Source organism: Staurois parvus, unplaced genomic scaffold (genome assembly GCF_062004578.1).
Source record: "Staurois parvus isolate SC_StPar_1 unplaced genomic scaffold, SC_StPar_1.0 ptg000415l, whole genome shotgun sequence".
NCBI lineage: Eukaryota > Metazoa > Chordata > Amphibia > Anura > Ranidae > Staurois > Staurois parvus.
In genome coordinates, this window is record NW_028318211.1 from 3,719,396 (window position 1) to 3,738,174 (window position 18,779).

An 18,779-nucleotide genomic window follows, 5' to 3' on the forward strand; every position below is an offset into this window, starting at 1 on the left:
CTCTAATTCATCCCAAAGGTGTTCTATCAGGTTGAGGTTAGGACTCTGTGCAGGCCAGTCAAGTTCCTCCATCCCAAACTCGCTCATCCATGTATTTATGGACCTTGCTTTGCTACTGGTGCGCAGTCATCTTGGAAAAGGAAGGGACCATCGTCAAACTGTTCCCACAAAGTTGGGAGCATGAAATTGTCCAAAATGTCTTGGTATGCTGACGCCTTAAGAGTTCCCTTCACTGGAACTAAGGGGCCAAGCCCAATCCCTGAAAAACAACCCCACACCATAATCCCCTTCCACTAAACTTTACACTTGGCACAATGCAGTCAGGTAACTACCGTTCTCCTGGAAACCGCCAAAAAGTTTGGAGGTCTTTAGCTATTGACTCTGCAGACAGTTGGCAACTTCCGTGCACTGTGCGCTTCAGCATGCGCTCACCCTGCTCTGTCATTTTATGTGGCCTACCACTTCATGGCTGAGTTGCTTTCATTTCCAGTTGCTTCCACTTTGTTATAATACCACTAACATTTGACCATGGAATATTTAGTAGCAAGGGAATTTCAGGGATAGACTAATTGCACAGGTGGCAACCTATCATGGCACCACGCTTGAATTCACAGAGCTCCTGAAAGCGACCCATTCTTTCACAAATGCTTGTAGAAGCAGTCTGCATGCCTAGGTGCTTGATTTTATACGTGTGGCTATGGAGGTGATTAAAACATCTGAATCCAATGATTTGGAGGGGTGTCCCAATACTTTTTGCAATATAGTGTATACGTATATACTGTATATATATATATATATATATACATATATATATATATATATATATGTCTCATACTGCTGTAAATGATAAGGATATTGTAACAAGGATAATTTCGCAATGCTATTGCACATGGAGGAGTCTACATCTCGTCTCCTTATTGAGAAAGAACATCTATCTCACACTTCACACACTTATAACATTTTGCAAAATAGGAGGCACATTACAAAGGCCAAATAGCGTAACCAAAAATATTCAAAATGTTCACATCATGTTTTTGAAGTCATTTTCTTTTCCTCTCTTTGGTGGATGCACATGTACTATGTAGGTCTAATTCGGTAAATATCTTAGTTGAGCGAAGTCTTTCAAGTAGTTCAGGAGGGATAGTAGATATCAATTCTTAACAGTGACCTTATTTATTTCCAGTAAATGCATGGACAGAACGTTGATTTCTTCTTTTTAACACTATGGCTGCCTATGCAGGAGATGTAGATTGCTTAATGAAGCCTTTTAATAAAACACACATTTTATTTTGTTGAGCTTTAACTGTGTTTGTATACCAGAATTTTTTGAAATGACAACAAACACCTTCAATTTAGCAACTTGTTGCCTTATAGTAGCCATACCACCTGCTCCAGCAGACTTTATGTTGTCAAGTTTTTCTGTCACTGGGATCAGGAAAATAATCCAGTTGCTGGAAAGCAAGTTCAAGGAAAAGCGCAAGCTGGGTTTGGTACATAACTGGCAAAAGATGTGATGGATTATGTGAGGTATTAGATAAGAAGAGAAGGTCCATGAAGAGAAGTTAGCCAAGAGTTAATACATTGATAGCAGTAAATGAAGCTACTTGCAATATACCAACAACAAGAAATGAGATATTGTCATAGGCACAATAATCTAGCACAGCCTTTCTCAAACAGGGTGCCCAAGCACCCTGGAGTGTCTTGAGGTCTCTTCAGGGGTGCCTTGGCAAAGTGTCTAAAAATTGACCAAAACTTGTATACAAGTCAGCGGGTGGAACAAGCCTGCCATTTAGTTACACAACGCCATAGGTTTTCATTGTGCACCATTTCAACATTCTAGCCACCGGCATCCTGACAACCAATGACATCATCAGTTGATAAGGAGGATGTCAACTGCCTGCAGAGCATCCTAGTTTGACCCTCCCCTGCCCCTCTCCATCAGTGCTGGGGTCACATGAGCTCAGTGATGAAGAAAAACTGAGGGAGAAGAGAAACACTGGAATACTAGTCAGTACCAGTGTGCGAAAGTGTATTTACTTTGAAAGAATAAATCACCTTTAATGTTGGGTGTCCTATGTGTGTGGATGTTGCTGCATTATAAAAAATCTATTACAATAGTTTTTCACATTTTAGAATGGGGTGCCTCAAGACTGTCTATAATTTTAAAGGGTGCCTCAGGACTGCCCATAATTCTAAAGGGGCCTTGACTGAAAAAAGGTTAAGAAACACTGATCTAGCAAACATGAAATACAGAGATGTTGCTTAACCACTTTAAGACCAGGCCAATTCTGACACTTTTTGTTTACATTTAAAAATCAGTGTTTTTTCTAGAAAATGACTTAGAACCCCCAAACATTATATATTTTTTAAGCAGAGGCCCTAGAGATTAAAATAGTGGGTGTTGCAATTTTTTTTATTCCACACAGCATTTGTGCAGTGGTTTTCCAAACACAGATTTAGAGAAAATACATACAGGTGAAACTCAAAAAAATTAGAATATCGTGCAAAAGTTCATTTATTTCAGTAATGCAACTTAAAAGGTGAAACTAATATGTGAGATAGACTCATTACATGCAAAGCAAGATAGTTCAAGACGTGATTTGTCATAATTGTGATGATTATGGCTTACAGCTCATGAAAACCCCAAATCCACAATCTCAGAAAATTAGAATATTGTGAAAAGGTGCAATATTCTAGGCTCAAAGTGTCCCACTCTAATCAGCTAATTAAGCCATAACACCTGCAAAGGGTTCCTGAGCCTTTAAATGGTCTCTCAGTCTGGTTCAGTAGGAATCACAATCATCGGAAAGACTGCTGACCTGACAGTTGTGCAGAAAACCATCATTGACACGCTCCATAAGGAGGGAAAGCCTCAAAAGGTAATTGCAAAAGAAGTTGGATGTTCTCAAAGTGCTGTATCAAAGCACATTAATAGAAAGTTATGTGGAAAGGAAAAGTGTGGAAGAAAAAGGTGTACAAGCAGCAGGGATGACCGCAGCCTGGAGAGGATTGCCAGGAAAAGGCCATTCAAAAGTGTTAGGGACTTTCACAAGGAGTGGATTGAGGCTGGAGTCAGGGCATCAAGAGCCACCACACACAGACGGATCCTGGACATGGTCTTCAAATGTCGTATTCTTCTTGTCAAGCCGCTCCTGAACAACTAACAACGTCAGAAGCGTCTTACCTGGGCTAAAGAAAAACAGACCTGGTCTGTTGCTCAGTGGTTCAAAGTCCTCTTTTCCGATGAGAGCAACTTTTGCATTCCATTTGGAAACCAAGGACCCAGAGTATGGAGGAAGAATGGAGAGGCACACACTGCAATATGCTTGAAGTCCAGTGTGAAGTTTCCACAGTTAGTGTTGATTTGGGGAGCCATGTCACCTGCTGGTGTTGGTCCACTGTGCTTCATTAAGTCCAGGGTCAACGCAGCCATCTACCAGGAGATTTTGGAGCACTTAATGCTTCCTTCCGCAGACGAGCTTTATGGGGATGCTGACTTCATTTTCCAGCAGGACTTGGCACCTGCCCACACTGCCAAAAGCACCAAAACCTGGTCCAATGACCGTGGGATTACTGTGCTTGATTGGCCAGCAAACTTGCCTGACCTGAACCCCATAGAGAATCTATGGGGCATTGCCAAGAGAAAGATGAGAGACATGAGACTGAACAATGCAGAAGAGCTGAAGGCCGCTATTGAAGCATCCTGGTCTTCCATAACACCTCAGCAGTGCCACAGGCTGATAGCTTCCACGCCACGCTGTATTGAGGCAGTAATTGCTGCAAAAGGGCACAAACCAAGTACTGAGTACATATGCATGCTTATACTTTTCAGAGGTCCGATATTGTTCTATGTACAATCCTTGTTTTATTGATTGCATGTAATATTCTAATTTTCTGAGATTGTGTTACCTCTGCATGCATTCTATAACTCAATGGATGTTTCCAGAAAATAGTGGGTGGAGGCTGCAACCTGAATATTCATGAAACGTCCACCAATCCCTGGGGAGGTGGGCCCAAAAGGTGGAGAAGCAACCCATAAATATTCTGAAGCCTTGCAGTCTGGGAGCAGAGTCCAGGTTTCATTCGTCTGGAGGGATCCCTGTGCTGGGGAGCTTTGTCCCTGGGGCAGAGAAGAGAAGAGGGAGAGAGAGAAGGAAGAGGAGAGCTCCAGGAGCTCACCCAGCTTAGATCTAAACATAGCCTAGCTGCAGACTCCCAGTCAAGCCAGAAGCAACCTGTCCAGCAGAGGACAAGACAGCAGCTATTTTGGAGCCTGGGCGTTGCTTAACCGCCTCCCACCCGCCATATAAGGAAATGACGGGAGGGCGGTGGCTCTCTCATTCTGAGAGGATGTCATATGACATCCTCCCACTCTAGCTGCGCATGTGTGCCCCTGGGGGTGCGCGGTGATCGGTGCTCACAGGGACACAGCGGATCATCGATCGCAGTAAAGGCCGATGACACAGGCTCTATCATGTGATCAGCTGTGTCCAATCACAGCTGATCGCATGTAAATAGGAATGCCTTCAGCTAATAACGGAATCTTCTATTCCTCCTACCAGACCCCTTATGGTGAGGTACCTCAGGTCCTTACACACTACTGCAAATTATTGCACTATGGTAAAAAAAAAACCCACCAAACAGCATTCTGACTTTACCCACTTACCCTATTTCTACCACTGAGAGCAAAACCACTTTCCCTACATGAGGGATTAAATTCTTCAATTGTTGGGCAACATTAAATATATATGATTTTGATTTTCTACATAGAAAAATATGTACAATGATATTGTATCTAGGAGAGAAGGGCTCATTAGGTACTTACTTAGTGTGAAGGATGCCCTACAGAAATACTTTGTACCAACCTATAACCTTTTAATGCTTTGTCTGAGGCTGCACTCACACATGGGCATTTTGAATCGCCAGCAGAATTGCAGTGATTCTCTCCTTGATTTCAAAACGCTCTCCTAAAATGAAAAATTGTGGAACCACATGTTCAGGTGCCATTCATTTTAATGGCACCTAAAACTCAGCGTGGTTTTGCTGCGATTCTTGTGTGATAAATCCCACTGCAATAGTAGCAAACCGCATTATGTGAAGTGTGTTGCGCAAGAGAAGTTCCTGAGCTAAGTGTGACATCATATCCGGCCGGTGGAACGCATGCCAGTGCTTAACTTCTGGTTCGGCACTTCTATGTGATTTTATATATGTGCAACCGATTTTGTATGATGTTACCTCAATAAAATGGAATTACATTATTGGGCCCCTCTTGCCATTCCTTTTTCATGTGAGAGTGCATCAGCCTTTTGAATCCTGTCAATACAGCAGAGGAGTGATTGATCAGGAGGAAAAAAAAATCTCAGCAATCCCAAGAGATCTGCAGTACATGCGCATTAGACTCTTTACATTACATGTGAGAGTCCACAACTGTTGGTGAGTGTGGGTACACAGGAGGGGAGCACAGAATTGTGATTTCTGCACTTACTTGGAAGAATATTGCACAATTTCACCATAGACTACACTATTAGTTGAACTTCATAATGAATATTATTTTGGATACTTACTATACAGCATATACTGTATATGCAGTTTAAGTTTGTTTTATATTTATTATAGAGGGAAGCCCTTTGAGTTGATATATTTTGTTTTTGATTCCTCACCATGTACCCCAATAATCTCAGCACATAACACCATGCATCCCAATATATTTATTATATATTACCATTGGAATGTATAGGAGTGTATACTCCTACAGACTCAGAGTGTCCAACCGTGTACCCTCATATATTCAACACTTCTCACTATGAGCTTCAATACACTCTGCACACTTTGCTATGCATCCTTATAAACTAATCACACCCTACCATGCACCCCAACAAACGTAGAACACTGTAGTGTATACCCCAATATGATCAGCATCCCCCAACAAGAAATCCAATGAACTCTGAACACCTCACCAAGCACCCCAATGCACAGCACAGTCAATGATATACTCCAATACATCGAACACACACTACCATGCACTCAGCACTTGCACATCTTATAACCACTTCAGAGATCCTATCAGTAGATTACAGGCTGACACTTCTGAGGCGGCACACAGCACATTTGTGACAGCATCCTTCCTTTTTACATAGTTACATACAGTAGTTAGTCTGGCTGAAAAAAGAAAAAAGTCCATCCAGTTCAACCAAAAAATTATAATCCTATACTCACAGTTGATCCAGAAGAAGGCAAAAAAACCCAGCATAGCATGATCCAATTTGCTCCTGCAGGGGAAAAAATTGTTTCTTGATCCCCCGAGAGGCAATCTGATATTCCCTGGATCAACTTTACCTATAAATGTTAGTATCCAGTTATATTCTGTGTATCTAAGATAGAATCCAGACCTTTTTTAACCGCTTCCCGCCCACCATATAAGGAAATGACGGGCGCAAAGCGGTTTTCTCATTCTGGGAGGACGTCATATGACGTCCTCACATCCTAACTGCGCATGCGTGGCTCCGGGAGCGTGCAGCATGGCGATCGGTGGTGCGTTGTGTCCCTTGGACACAGCGGATCACTGATCAATGGAAAGAGCCAAAGATGTCGGCTCGGTCATGTGATCAGCTGTGTCCAATCACAGCAGATCACATGTAAATAGGGAAATGCCGGTTATCGGCATTTCTCTCTTCACAAGCTGTCACGCTGACAGCTCTAGAGGAGAGGAGAGCCAGTAATCGGCTTTACTCAGAGGGGACATGTACACTGATCATCAGGGCACTGATCATCAGTGTGCCCTGATGATCAGTGTAGCCCCAGCAGTGCCACCTGTCAGTGTCCATCAGTTCCAGATGTCAGTGCTCATCAATGCCACTTGCCAGTGACCATCAGTGCCACATCAATGCCACATATCAGTGCCTACCAGTGCACATCAATGCCACATATCAGTGCCCATCTGAGCTGCCTTTCAGTGTTACCTATCAGTGCCAGTCAGTGCCACCTATCAGTGCTGCCAATCAGTGCCAGTCAATGCCGCCTATCAGTGCCAGTCAGTGCCGCCTATCAGTGCCACCTAACAGTGCCAGTCAGTGCCGCCTAACAGTACCAGTCAGTGCCGCCTATCAGTGCAAGTCAGTGCTGCCTATCAGTGCCATATATGAGTGTTGCCTTTCAGTGCCCATCAGTGATGCCTGTCAATGCCCATCAGTGCCACCTACCAGTGCCTCCTCATCAGTGCCCATCAGTGCCACCTATCAGTGTCCATCAGTGCAGCCTATCAGTGCCCATCACTGCAGCCTCATTAGTGCACATCAGTGAAGGAAAAAAAAATCACTTATTTACAAAATATTATAACAAAAACTAAGAAAAAACATTTTTTTTGTTCAAAATTTTCAGTGGTTATTGGTTTGTTTAGCAAAAAATAAAAAACCCAGAGGTGATTAAATACCAACAAAAAAAAGCTCTGTCTGTCTCAAAATAAAAATTTCATATGGGTACAGTGTTGCATGACCGCGCAATTGTCATTCAAAGTGCGACAGCACTGAAAGCTGGAAATTGGCCTGGACAGGAAGGGGTATAAGTGCCCTGTAGGTGAGTGGTTAAAGCAATCTACTGAGCTGGCCAGAACCAACTCTTCAGGAGTCTATTCCACATTTTCACAGCTCTTGCTTTGAAGAAACCTTTCCGTATTTGGAGATTAAATCTCGTTTCCTCCAGACGTAAAGAGTGCCCCCTTGTCCTCTGTGATGACCTCAGGGTGAATAACTCTACACCGAGTTCACTATATGCACCACTGATGTATTTATACATGTTCATCATATCCCCCCTTAATCTCCTCTTCTCAACAGAGAATAAATTCAGTTCCTCTAATCTTTCCTCATAGCTGAGCTCCTCCATGCCTTTTATCAGTTTGGTTGCCCTTCTCTGTACTTTCTCCACTTCCCCAATGTTCTTTTTGTGAATTGGTGCCCAAAACTGAACTGCATATTCCAGATGAGGTGTTACTAATGATTTGTACCGGGGTAATATGATATCTCTCTCTCTGGAGTCTATACCTCTTCTAATACAAGAGAGGATTTTGCTCACTTTAGAAACCGCAGCTTGGTATTGCATGCCATTATTAAGCTTGTGATCTACCAGAACTCCCAGATCCTTCTCCACCATTGATTCCCCCAGTTGTACCCCCCTAGTATGTATGATGCATGCATATTCTTAGCCCCCAAGTGCATAACCTTACATTTATCAACATTAAACCTCATTTGCCACATAGTTGCCCAATTAAACAGTGCATTGAGGTCGGCTTGTAAGTTGGAGACATCCAGTAAGGACGTTATTCCACTGCACAGCTTGGTGTCATCTGCAAAGACTGAAATGGTATTTTTAATCCCAGACCCTATATCATTTATAAATATATTAAAAAATAAGGGTCCCAACACTGAACCTTGGGGTACACCACTGACAACCCTAGACCATTCAGAGTATGAATCATTAACCACTACTCTCTGAATATGATCTTTTAGCCAGTTTTCTACCCATTTACATACAGATTTTTCCAAGCCTGTAGACTTTACCTTACACATTAGCCGTGTGTGGGGAACAGTGTCAATCGTTTTTGCAAAATCCAAGTATACCACATCCACCACCACCCCTCTGTCCAAGGTTTTGTTCACCCCCTCATAAAAAGAAATCAGATTTGTTTGACAACTTCTATCTCTCATTAATCTATGCTGTCTGTTGCTTAAAATATTTTTTTCCAGCAAGAACTCATCTATGTGGTCTTTTATTAAACTCTCCAGTATCTTCACAACTATAGAAGTTAAACTAACATGTCTATAATTACTTGGTAAAGATTTTGATTCCTTTTTAAATATAGGCACCACATTGGCCTTACGCCAATCCACTGGTACTATGCCAGTCATTAAAGAGTCCCCAATGATTAGAAACAATGGCTTTGAAATGACAGAGCTCAATTCTTTAAGGACCCGTGAATTTTTCCCCAGAATCATTATGACATAAGGCTCCACCCAATTCCTGCATGTCTGTTCTCTTCCCCACCCAATGATGACCCTTTTCACACTAATATATGTCATGTAAGGGGGTGTAAACAGGGCTACCACTCATCTATTTCTGGATTTTGTTATGGGTCTATGGGATTTCTGAGCATACTAGAAGATATAAATGGTGCAATACCTCTCTAAGATATTGTATACCAGATGTGTTTGATCACCATTATTCCAACAAGAATACTGTACATAGCAATTTTTAATCAGTACATATTTACCATGTAATTTCCTTCACTTTTTAATTTCTTGTTCTGGCACCAGTTTTACTTCTGCACTTTATTCATAGTAAACACATTTCTGAACTCAGTCACAATCTGAATTTAAATGCAAAAACCTTTCAAGAGGTTTTTCTCATTTACCAGCACAGTGTAAAATGAGAAATGAACTGACCACAGAAAATATATGTTGCGGAACTGAGTATTTAACAACACAAAAAGCCTAATCAGTTCACCTTGCAATTGAAAAGCATTGAACATATATCACGACTGTTCTTTAAGGCCTCAATGCATATAGGATGTTTAAAAAATGCTCATCCTCTTGGCAGCAATGTTTTGGCAGCAAAAAAAACCTGACGCTTGTAAAAGTGTCTAATGCTTTTACAAGCATTTAGGTGCGTTTACAGGTGTCAAGCGCTGGGGTGTTAATTTATTTCATTGGCCAGAATAATTGATTCTGGCCACTGAAATTAACATAAAAGCTCTAAATGCACCTAATGTTGGCACGCGTTTAGACGCATTTACGTGTGTCAAGCGTTTTTTCTGTCAAAACGCTGCTGCTTCTGGACACACTGGCAGTTGGGTTTTTTCCTGCCTCTAAACTCTCCTGCCACTAAATGTTGCTAAAAGTCTATGTGTGCTAATATGGAGGGGCGTTTGTAAGCAGAAAAAAAAAAACCCTGACACCCCTGAGAGCTGCTGTAAAAGCATCCTGTGTGCATGAGGCCTAATACTTTGCTTTTTAGATCATCCAGAATTTTTTTTTTGTAATATAATGTCACAAGATGTGTGAATGTTGTATAAACCTTTCATCTATGTTTGTCTTGCAATTACATATATACACAAGGGTAACTATATTTGCTTGTTACATATGCTGGTTCTGCTTCCTGCTTTGCAGTATAACACAGTGCTCCTTCTTGCAATGCAAATCTATGGATCTAGTGAGTCCTAAAACAATGCATGATATCTTATCTCAGCAGTTGTTAGGCAGAGCTCTCTCTAGTGACAAATCTACAAATTAAACACAAAGATGAAAATATGTAAGAGTAAGTTTGTAAAATAAAAAAGTATAAATATACTGTATTTACTGCATATTCCTGAATTTGTAATATAATACTTTGTTGCTCATAACAGCCAATCATGTTTTTAAATTTGTATATAAAAATATGATTGATGGTGGTGGACAGATTTCTGAGTATCAGTGATGTTCTTTTAGGTCTTCTCTGGTCACTGATATGAACAATGTGTCTGGTACTGCTGGACTTTTCTGCAATTTGGTGGCATTAATGTTTTACTCCTAACACTAAATTTCTATGGAGAAGCCCACAAATGTTGGGCTCAGTTGAACTACACAGGTAAGGCTTAATGAGCAAATTACAAGAATGTTAGTTCTGACTTCATGCCAGTACTTCCCACTCCTTCCACTAGGTGTCAGGCCCATAGAAATCAACTGGAGACTTCTGTACCTCCAGGCCAGTGAAGATGGCATTTCACAGTACTGCCCTCTGCTGGACAAAATGTATAAAATGGGAAATTGTATCTAGGTCAGTGTTTTTAAACCTTTCAGTCAAGGCACCCTATAGAACTGTGTACAATCCCAGAGCACACAAATCTCAGGGCTCATTCACACCAGGAGGTGCATCGGAGCATGTGCTTTTTTTCATGTTCACGCACATAGCATTTTTTAATGTTCAGTGATCTTAGGTTATAAATCCTCTCCCAATATAATCCCCTCCTAGCACACTCCCCCCCACACACAGAAATCACCCCTTCTAGCACAAATCTCCCTCCAAATCCCCCCTCCTAGAACAACCCCCACCCCCCAAATCCCCCCTCCTAGCACAAACCCCCCCGCTCCCAAATCTCCACTCCTAGTACAAATTCTGCTCCAACCCCCCCCATTCCCTCTGCTAGCACAACCCCCTAAAATCCCCCCTGCTAACACAAATCCCCCATTAAATCTCTCCTCCAAGCACACACCCCCAAAATCCTCCTAGCACAAACCCCCCCAAATCCTGAGGAAATCACGTGATACGTGACGCAACGCGTCGGACGATTACGGAGATGTGGTGACATCACTTCCGGTGTAGGCACCATTTGGGTACACCCAGAGAGTACACCCAGCATTTCACACATGAGGCTCTGTAAGCTTGTTTTTATCAATGGAAATGTGAGTGAGCAATTTGCTGGTTTATGACATTTAAAATAAACATACAGTATTACACTATGGGAGGATTTATTTTCTTCTTTCCAATATATATGTGAGTTGGCTGATTTTATCATCCTGTCTAAAAGAAGCTTGGATATCAGGATTGGTCATACCTATTGTTCCATAAGGGGGATACCACCACTACTGCTAAACCGGATTCTTTTATGCTGATTGGCCGTAATGCTGTATCTTATATTGTGGAGGCTTATTGGCCCCTTGTGGACGCTGCATGAAGGTGAGGAGGCAATCTAGCCAGTGACGGATCTCAATTTTCCACCTATTTCACCTGTATTACCGTGGAATTTTTTTTCACTTGTTTGAAGAGTTCACATGGGGAAATTTGTTGCTCATTATTATTATACTATTTAATGTCACAATATTTGTGGCATTAAGTGGCTAGTAGGGGTTTTTTATGTTTTTTTATTATTTTTCAGCACATTATGATATATCGTTGTGACACTTTTTCTGTGTTTGTGTTCACACAAATAAGTCCCAATTAGGGGTTTGATCACATGAGTTATATATTGTTTATTTTGGTCACTTATCACATTTTATAACACATTTATGTGGAAGGACTTTTTGTGGTCCAAAAGTTTTGTTTTGAGTCAGGTTTTTATCCTGACAGTCTCACTGTATATTATTCACACCAGTTGTGAGTCTTCTAGTCACTTTTTCAGGCATATTTTATACCATTTACTTATCACTTTGTTTATTTGTGATTTATGTCAAGTTTTTCCCCTGTTTAAGGGATGTATGTACATTGTCTCACCATTTCTTCAGTGTGTGATGTTTATTTTTCATTTATATATTTTTTGCATATTATCACATGACATTGTCCTTTCTTGATGTGTATATTTCTTTTTGTTAGAATTTATTTGAGATTTATGGTATTTAAGTGTATTTAGGTTCTGTGTTTGGAAGCGCAACACCATTTTCTTTTTTATGTTTGCAACGTATTCAGGTATATAGCCAGGTGATAGCAGCTTCCTGATCTTTATATTTATCTTTATTCTGAGTAGCGCAGGTGGTTTACATAGAGAGTACTACACCACTCAGTGCCTGGCCTGTATCTACCCCTAGACAAGTTCTTTATGTACTAGATGCGGTGCCTTCACTAGCACTTTTGGTCCTGTCCTATCCTTTGCCCCTTTTGTGAATCTGTGGTTGGTGCTCTCAATGATACAGTATATATGCGATCCGGCCTTATGATTGGAACCACTTCTGCTGTTTTATTTGGATGATATTTTGTGTACCACATTAAAGTGGTACTTCACTATCTCAATCAGCACTGACTATTTTTAATCCTAATGCTGCTAGCATTAGTAAATAGATAGGAAAGTATATCATATTTACTTGTTTTAAACTTTTTTTTAATTTCTTCAATTACTCCTGCTTTCCATGCCTAGGCAAATGATGTCACACATCCTAGCAGTCTTTAGGAGGGGAGGGAGGGTTCTCAGCTCAGTCTATGCCTGAGCTAAGGGCAAATGCATTACAGGAAGTAAATGCTATCATCTGTCCTTACTAAAAATGCAAAGAACAGAGGTATACCGCTCAGGCAAACAATCCAGATCAATCCACGACAGGTGCAAGCTCCGGCTTGCCACCACACACGATGCAACAGGAAGAAGGGTCAGCCGCACACCGGAGGATTGATGAATATAGTGCAGGGGTGGGCAAACCTTTTGACTTGAGGGCCGCAATGGGTTCATATATTGGACCCGGGGGCCGGACCAAGAGTAGATGAATGATGTGTATGTGTCATCCATAGTAAGTATAGTAATATTCCCCCATAGTAAGCATAGTAATTAATCCCCCATATAGTAATTCATCCCCCATAGTAATTCATCCCCCATATAGTAATTCGTCCCCCATATAGTAATTCGTCCCCCATATAGCAATTCATCCCCCATATAGCAATTCATCCCCCATATAGTAATTCATCCCTCATATAGTAATTCATCCCCCATATAGTAATTCATCCCCCATAGTAATTCATCCCCCACATAGTAATTCATCCCCCACATAGTAATTCATCCCCCATATTAATTCATCCCCCGTATTAATTCATCCCCCATATAGTAATTCATCCCCCATATAGTAAGTCCCCCATATAGTAAGTCCCCCATATAGTAATTCATTCCCCATATAGTAAGTCCCCCATATAGTAATTCATTCCCCATATAGTAAGTCCCCCATATAGTAATTCATTCCCCATATAGTAAGTCCCCCATATAGTAATTCATTCCCCATAAAGTAAGTCCCCCATATAGTAATTCATTCCCCATATAGTAAGTCCTCCATATAGTAATTCATTCCCCATATAGTAAGTCCCCCCTATAGTAATTCATTCCCCATATAGTAAGTCCCCCATATAGTAATTCATCCCCCATATAGTAAGTCCTCCATATAGTAATTCATTCCCCATATAGTAAGTCCTCCATATAGTAATTCATTCCCCATATAGTAAGTCCTCCATATAGTAATTCATTCCCCATATAGTAAGTCCTTCATATAGTAATTCATTCCCCATATAGTAAGTCCTCCATATAGTAATTTATTCCCCATATAGTAAGTCCCCCATATAGTAATTCATTCCCCATATAGTAAGTCCCCCATATAGTAATTCATTCCCCATAAAGTAAGTCCCCCATATAGTAATTCATTCCCCATATAGTAAGTCCTCCATATAGTAATTCATTCCCCATATAGTAAGTCCCCCCTATAGTAATTCATTCCCCATATAGTAAGTCCCCCATATAGTAATTCATCCCCCATATAGTAAGTCCTCCATATAGTAATTCATTCCCCATATAGTAAGTCCTCCATATAGTAATTCATTCCCCATATAGTAAGTCCTCCATATAGTAATTCATTCCCCATATAGTAAGTCCTCCATATAGTAATTTATTCCCCATATAGTAAGTCCCCCCTATAGTAATTCATTCCCCATATAGTAAGTCCTCCATATAGTAATTTATTCCCCATATAGTAAGTCCCCCCTATAGTAATTCATTCCCCATATAGTAAGTCCTCCATATAGTAATTCATTCCCCATATAGTAAGTCCCCCTATAGTAATTCATTCCCCATATAGTAAGTCCCCCATATAGTAATTCATCCCCCATATAGTAAGTCCCCCATATAGTAATTCATTCCCCATATAGTAAGTCCTCCATATAGTAATTCATCCCCCATATAGTAAGTCCTCCATATAGTAATTCATTCCCCATATAGTAAGTCCTCCATATAGTAATTCATTCCCCATATAGTAAGTCCCCCATAGTAATTCATTCCCCATATAGTAAGTCCCCCATAGTAATTCATTCCCCATATAGTAAGTCCCCCATAGTAATTCATTCCCCATATAGTAAGTCCTCCATATAGTAATTCATTCCCCATATAGTAAGTCCCCCATATAGTAATTCATCCCCCATATAGTAAGTCCTCCATATAGTAATTCATTCCCCATATAGTAAGTCCTCCATATAGTAATTCATTCCCCATATAGTAAGTCCTCCATATAGTAATTCATTCCCCATATAGTAAGTCCTCCATATAGTAATTCATTCCCCATATAGTAAGTCCTCCATATAGTAATTCATTCCCCATATAGTAAGTCCTCCATATAGTAATTCATTCCCCATATAGTAAGTCCTCCATATAGTAATTCATTCCCCATATAGTAAGTCCTCCATATAGTAATTCATTCCCCATATAGTAAGTCCTCCATATAGTAATTCATTCCCCATATAGTAAGTCCTCCATATAGTAATTCATTCCCCATATAGTAAGTCCTCCATATAGTAATTCATTCCCCATATAGTAAGTCCTCCATATAGTAATTCATTCCCCATATAGTAAGTCCCCCATATAGTAATTCATCCCCCATATAGTAAGTCCCCCATATAGTAATTCATTCCCCATATAGTAAGTCCTCCATATAGTAATTCATTCCCCATATAGTAAGTCCCCCATAGTAATTCATTCCCCATATAGTAAGTCCCCCATATAGTAATTCATTCCCCATATAGTAAGTCCCCCCTGTGTCAATTCACTTACCTTTGCTCCGCGCGTTCCTCTCGTATTCCCGCGCCGTTCTGGTCTTCAGGGAGGACTGTGAGAGAAGAGTTCGTCACGCTGCCCCGCCTACATCCTGGCTGCCCCGCCTACATCCTGACAGCTGCAGAGTCCTGACGCCCGAGAGGAGGGAGGGGGCGGCCATCCGAGAGGGGGGGCGGCCATCCGAGAGGAGGGGAGGGGAGAGGAGGAGAGGAGGAGAGGAGGTCGCCCGCCCGCCCGAGAGGAGGGAGGGGAGCGGGCGCCCGGCACACAGGAGAGCCGCATCTAAGTTTGTAAAGAGCCGCGGCTTGCCGACCACTGGCCTTGCGGGAGCCTAGCTCCGCTGGCCGGATTAAAAGGTCCGCCGGGCCGTATACGGGCCGTAGTTTGCCCATTGCTGATATAGTGTATCATATTGATCCATAGGACACACAAAACACCAGGACATGAATACAGGACCTGTTTCACACAATCAATCTCGTGCTTAATCATAACAAAGAAAACAACAAAAGTGCTGTCTTATATAGGAGTTAGTTAATAAAGGACACCTGTCCTAATCAGCACTCCTGAATCCTGAGGGTACGCCTACTAGTACATTGTAACAAAACATATAAAACCATTGTGTCAAAAACAGTGATATCAGAAAACAACAAGGAAGGAAGAAAAGAAAAAAGAAAAACGAAGTGGAATAAAAAGAGAAACAAAGAAAGTTTGTTTTTCTTTTCTCTTTTCTTCCTTACTTGTTGTTTTCTGATATCACTGTTTTTGACACAATGGTTTTATATGTTTTGTTACAATGTACTAGTAGGCATATCCTCAGGATTCAGGAGTGCTGAATTCACAAGATCGTGTGAAACACGTTAACAGGTCCTGTATTCATGTCCTGGTGTTTTGTGTGTCCTATGGATCAATAATATACACTATATTCATCTATCCTCCGGTGTGCGGCTGACCCTTCTTCCTATTGCATCGTGTGTGGTGGTGAGCCAGAGCCTGCACCTGTCATGGATTGATCTGGATTGTTTGCCTGAGCGGTATACCTCTGTTCTTTGCATTTTGAGTAAGGACAGATGATAGCATTTACTTCCTGTAATGCATTTGCCCTTAGCTCAGGCATTGACTGAGCTGAGAACCCTCCCTCCCCTCCTAAAGACTGCTAGGATGTATGACATCATTTGCCTAGGCATGGAAACAAGGAGTAACTGAAGAAATTTAAAACAAAATTTAAAACAAGTAAATATGATATACTTTCCTATCTATTTACTATGCTAGCAGCATTAGGATTAAAAATAGTCAGTGCTGATTGAGAGAGTAAAGTTTCACTTTAACGTGGAACACAAAATATCATCTAAATATTACTAATGATTGCTAAACAAAGGTACAGGTATACTAACCTTCTATTTATCAAAATTGACTATCTAGAGACCAATTCAGTGAAAACATTCAAGCAGGCTAACTAACATAAAATATGTGCTAGCACTGCAACAAAAGAGAAAAGAAAATGGCAAACTAATCAAATCCCGGGAATCTATTCCCATATAACACTACAGCAAGTTGCAGAAGGCAATCGCAGAAAAACTTCATATGTTTCACAGCATTAAATCACCTCACCAGAAGCTTCAGATTAATGTTAAAAAATAAAATTCACCTTTCCTGGAGCTTTTTGTGAGAATTAGAAAAATGAAAAAACAATAAAAAGTTATAAAAACACACATTTACGTTTACATATTCAATGGCAATAAAAAATTAAAACATAAAAACTTTCTGGGGGGTCTCGTTTTACAGATATGTTATCTAGTTCTTCTTGTGACAGATTCACTCTAAACTTTTTTTGTTGAGTAGAAGGCATAGAAAATTCAAATAAGTACAAAGAAGAAAATTAATTTTGCATTACAAGCACTTACATACTAAGTTTTAGTATTTCATATTCGGAACTTTTGTTTAGCTTTACTTACTTTGAAGAAGAGTCTTGGCAACCTCATCACACATTTGATCCTGCATAATTCATCGTGCATCAGTCATTCTTCATTCTGCACCCAATGCAGCCGAATTGTGCATCTGATGCAACTCCACTGTGTTTGACCACTTTCTGCCTCTGATACAACATCAGCCTGTTTTTAATACAGCCTTATCATTATATTGTAAAGCGCTGAGCTGTTGGCGCTATATAAATCCTATATGATAATAATAATCCTGCATTTGATGGAATGTCAAAGTGTGTTTTATACAACTTCATTCTCAATCTGAGACAATTTCACTGTGTGCCTGGTCACAGCCTTATGTCCAGCCAAATCAATCACATTTGTCTGTGGCACAGCCTCATTCTCAATCCAAGCCAATGTCATTGTCTTCCAGGCATAGCCTCATCATATTTAACATCTTTCAAGAGAATGAATTAGCTCCAGAGCTTATGGAATGAGGTGAGGCTCTTATGACTTCTGTCATCCAGTGATGTACAAGCAAAAAAAAAAATGCATGTGCTTGTGTATTCTTTGCAATTTGAAACTTCACTACGTTCACTAAGCTTTAGAGAAAACTCCCTTGCAAAGTGAACAGTCTATTTGTCTTTAGTAAATCAACCCCTTATAATCACTAGAATGTCCGGGTAGATACCGATGCCCTGATATCCCTTTTAGGAACTCGAAATGGCAGACCACTCTCTGCTCAGTGTGTAACCAGTTTGTCCTATGCTCACCTGGTTTCCAATTATGTCTGTTTTGGTATCAGCTTTACATCTCTGCATAGCTAAAAACCCACACACATTTCATAAGAAACTTAGATACTTTAACCTTCTCATGCATTTATGTTTTATTAACCATTTAGTTATCATCCATTGGAATTGTGCACAGAGGTCTTTTGATACAGTTATCAAAAACACACAATTTCAGAGTACACACAGTTTCAGCAATATGTACAGCAATTGTGGTGGATGAGTAAAATGATTTGCATTTCTTAGGGCGCTATCACACTGCTCTGTTGAAAAAAACGTGCAAAAATGTTTATGCATTTTTGCCACGTGTTTACTACATTTTATTTCTGGTGCTTTTTCTGGTTGCCCTCGCCTGTGAAAAATGGATATTATACTCAAAAAAAGAACCAAAAACATAAATGTTTGATACGTTTTCCATTCATTACAATGGGGAGGTGTGTTTTTGTTGCTTTTCTTTACCGTACCAAACATGCACAAAAAATGCAGCAAGCAGGACTTTTAAAAGAGCAACTCATATACAACTGACCAGTGTGAAGCGTT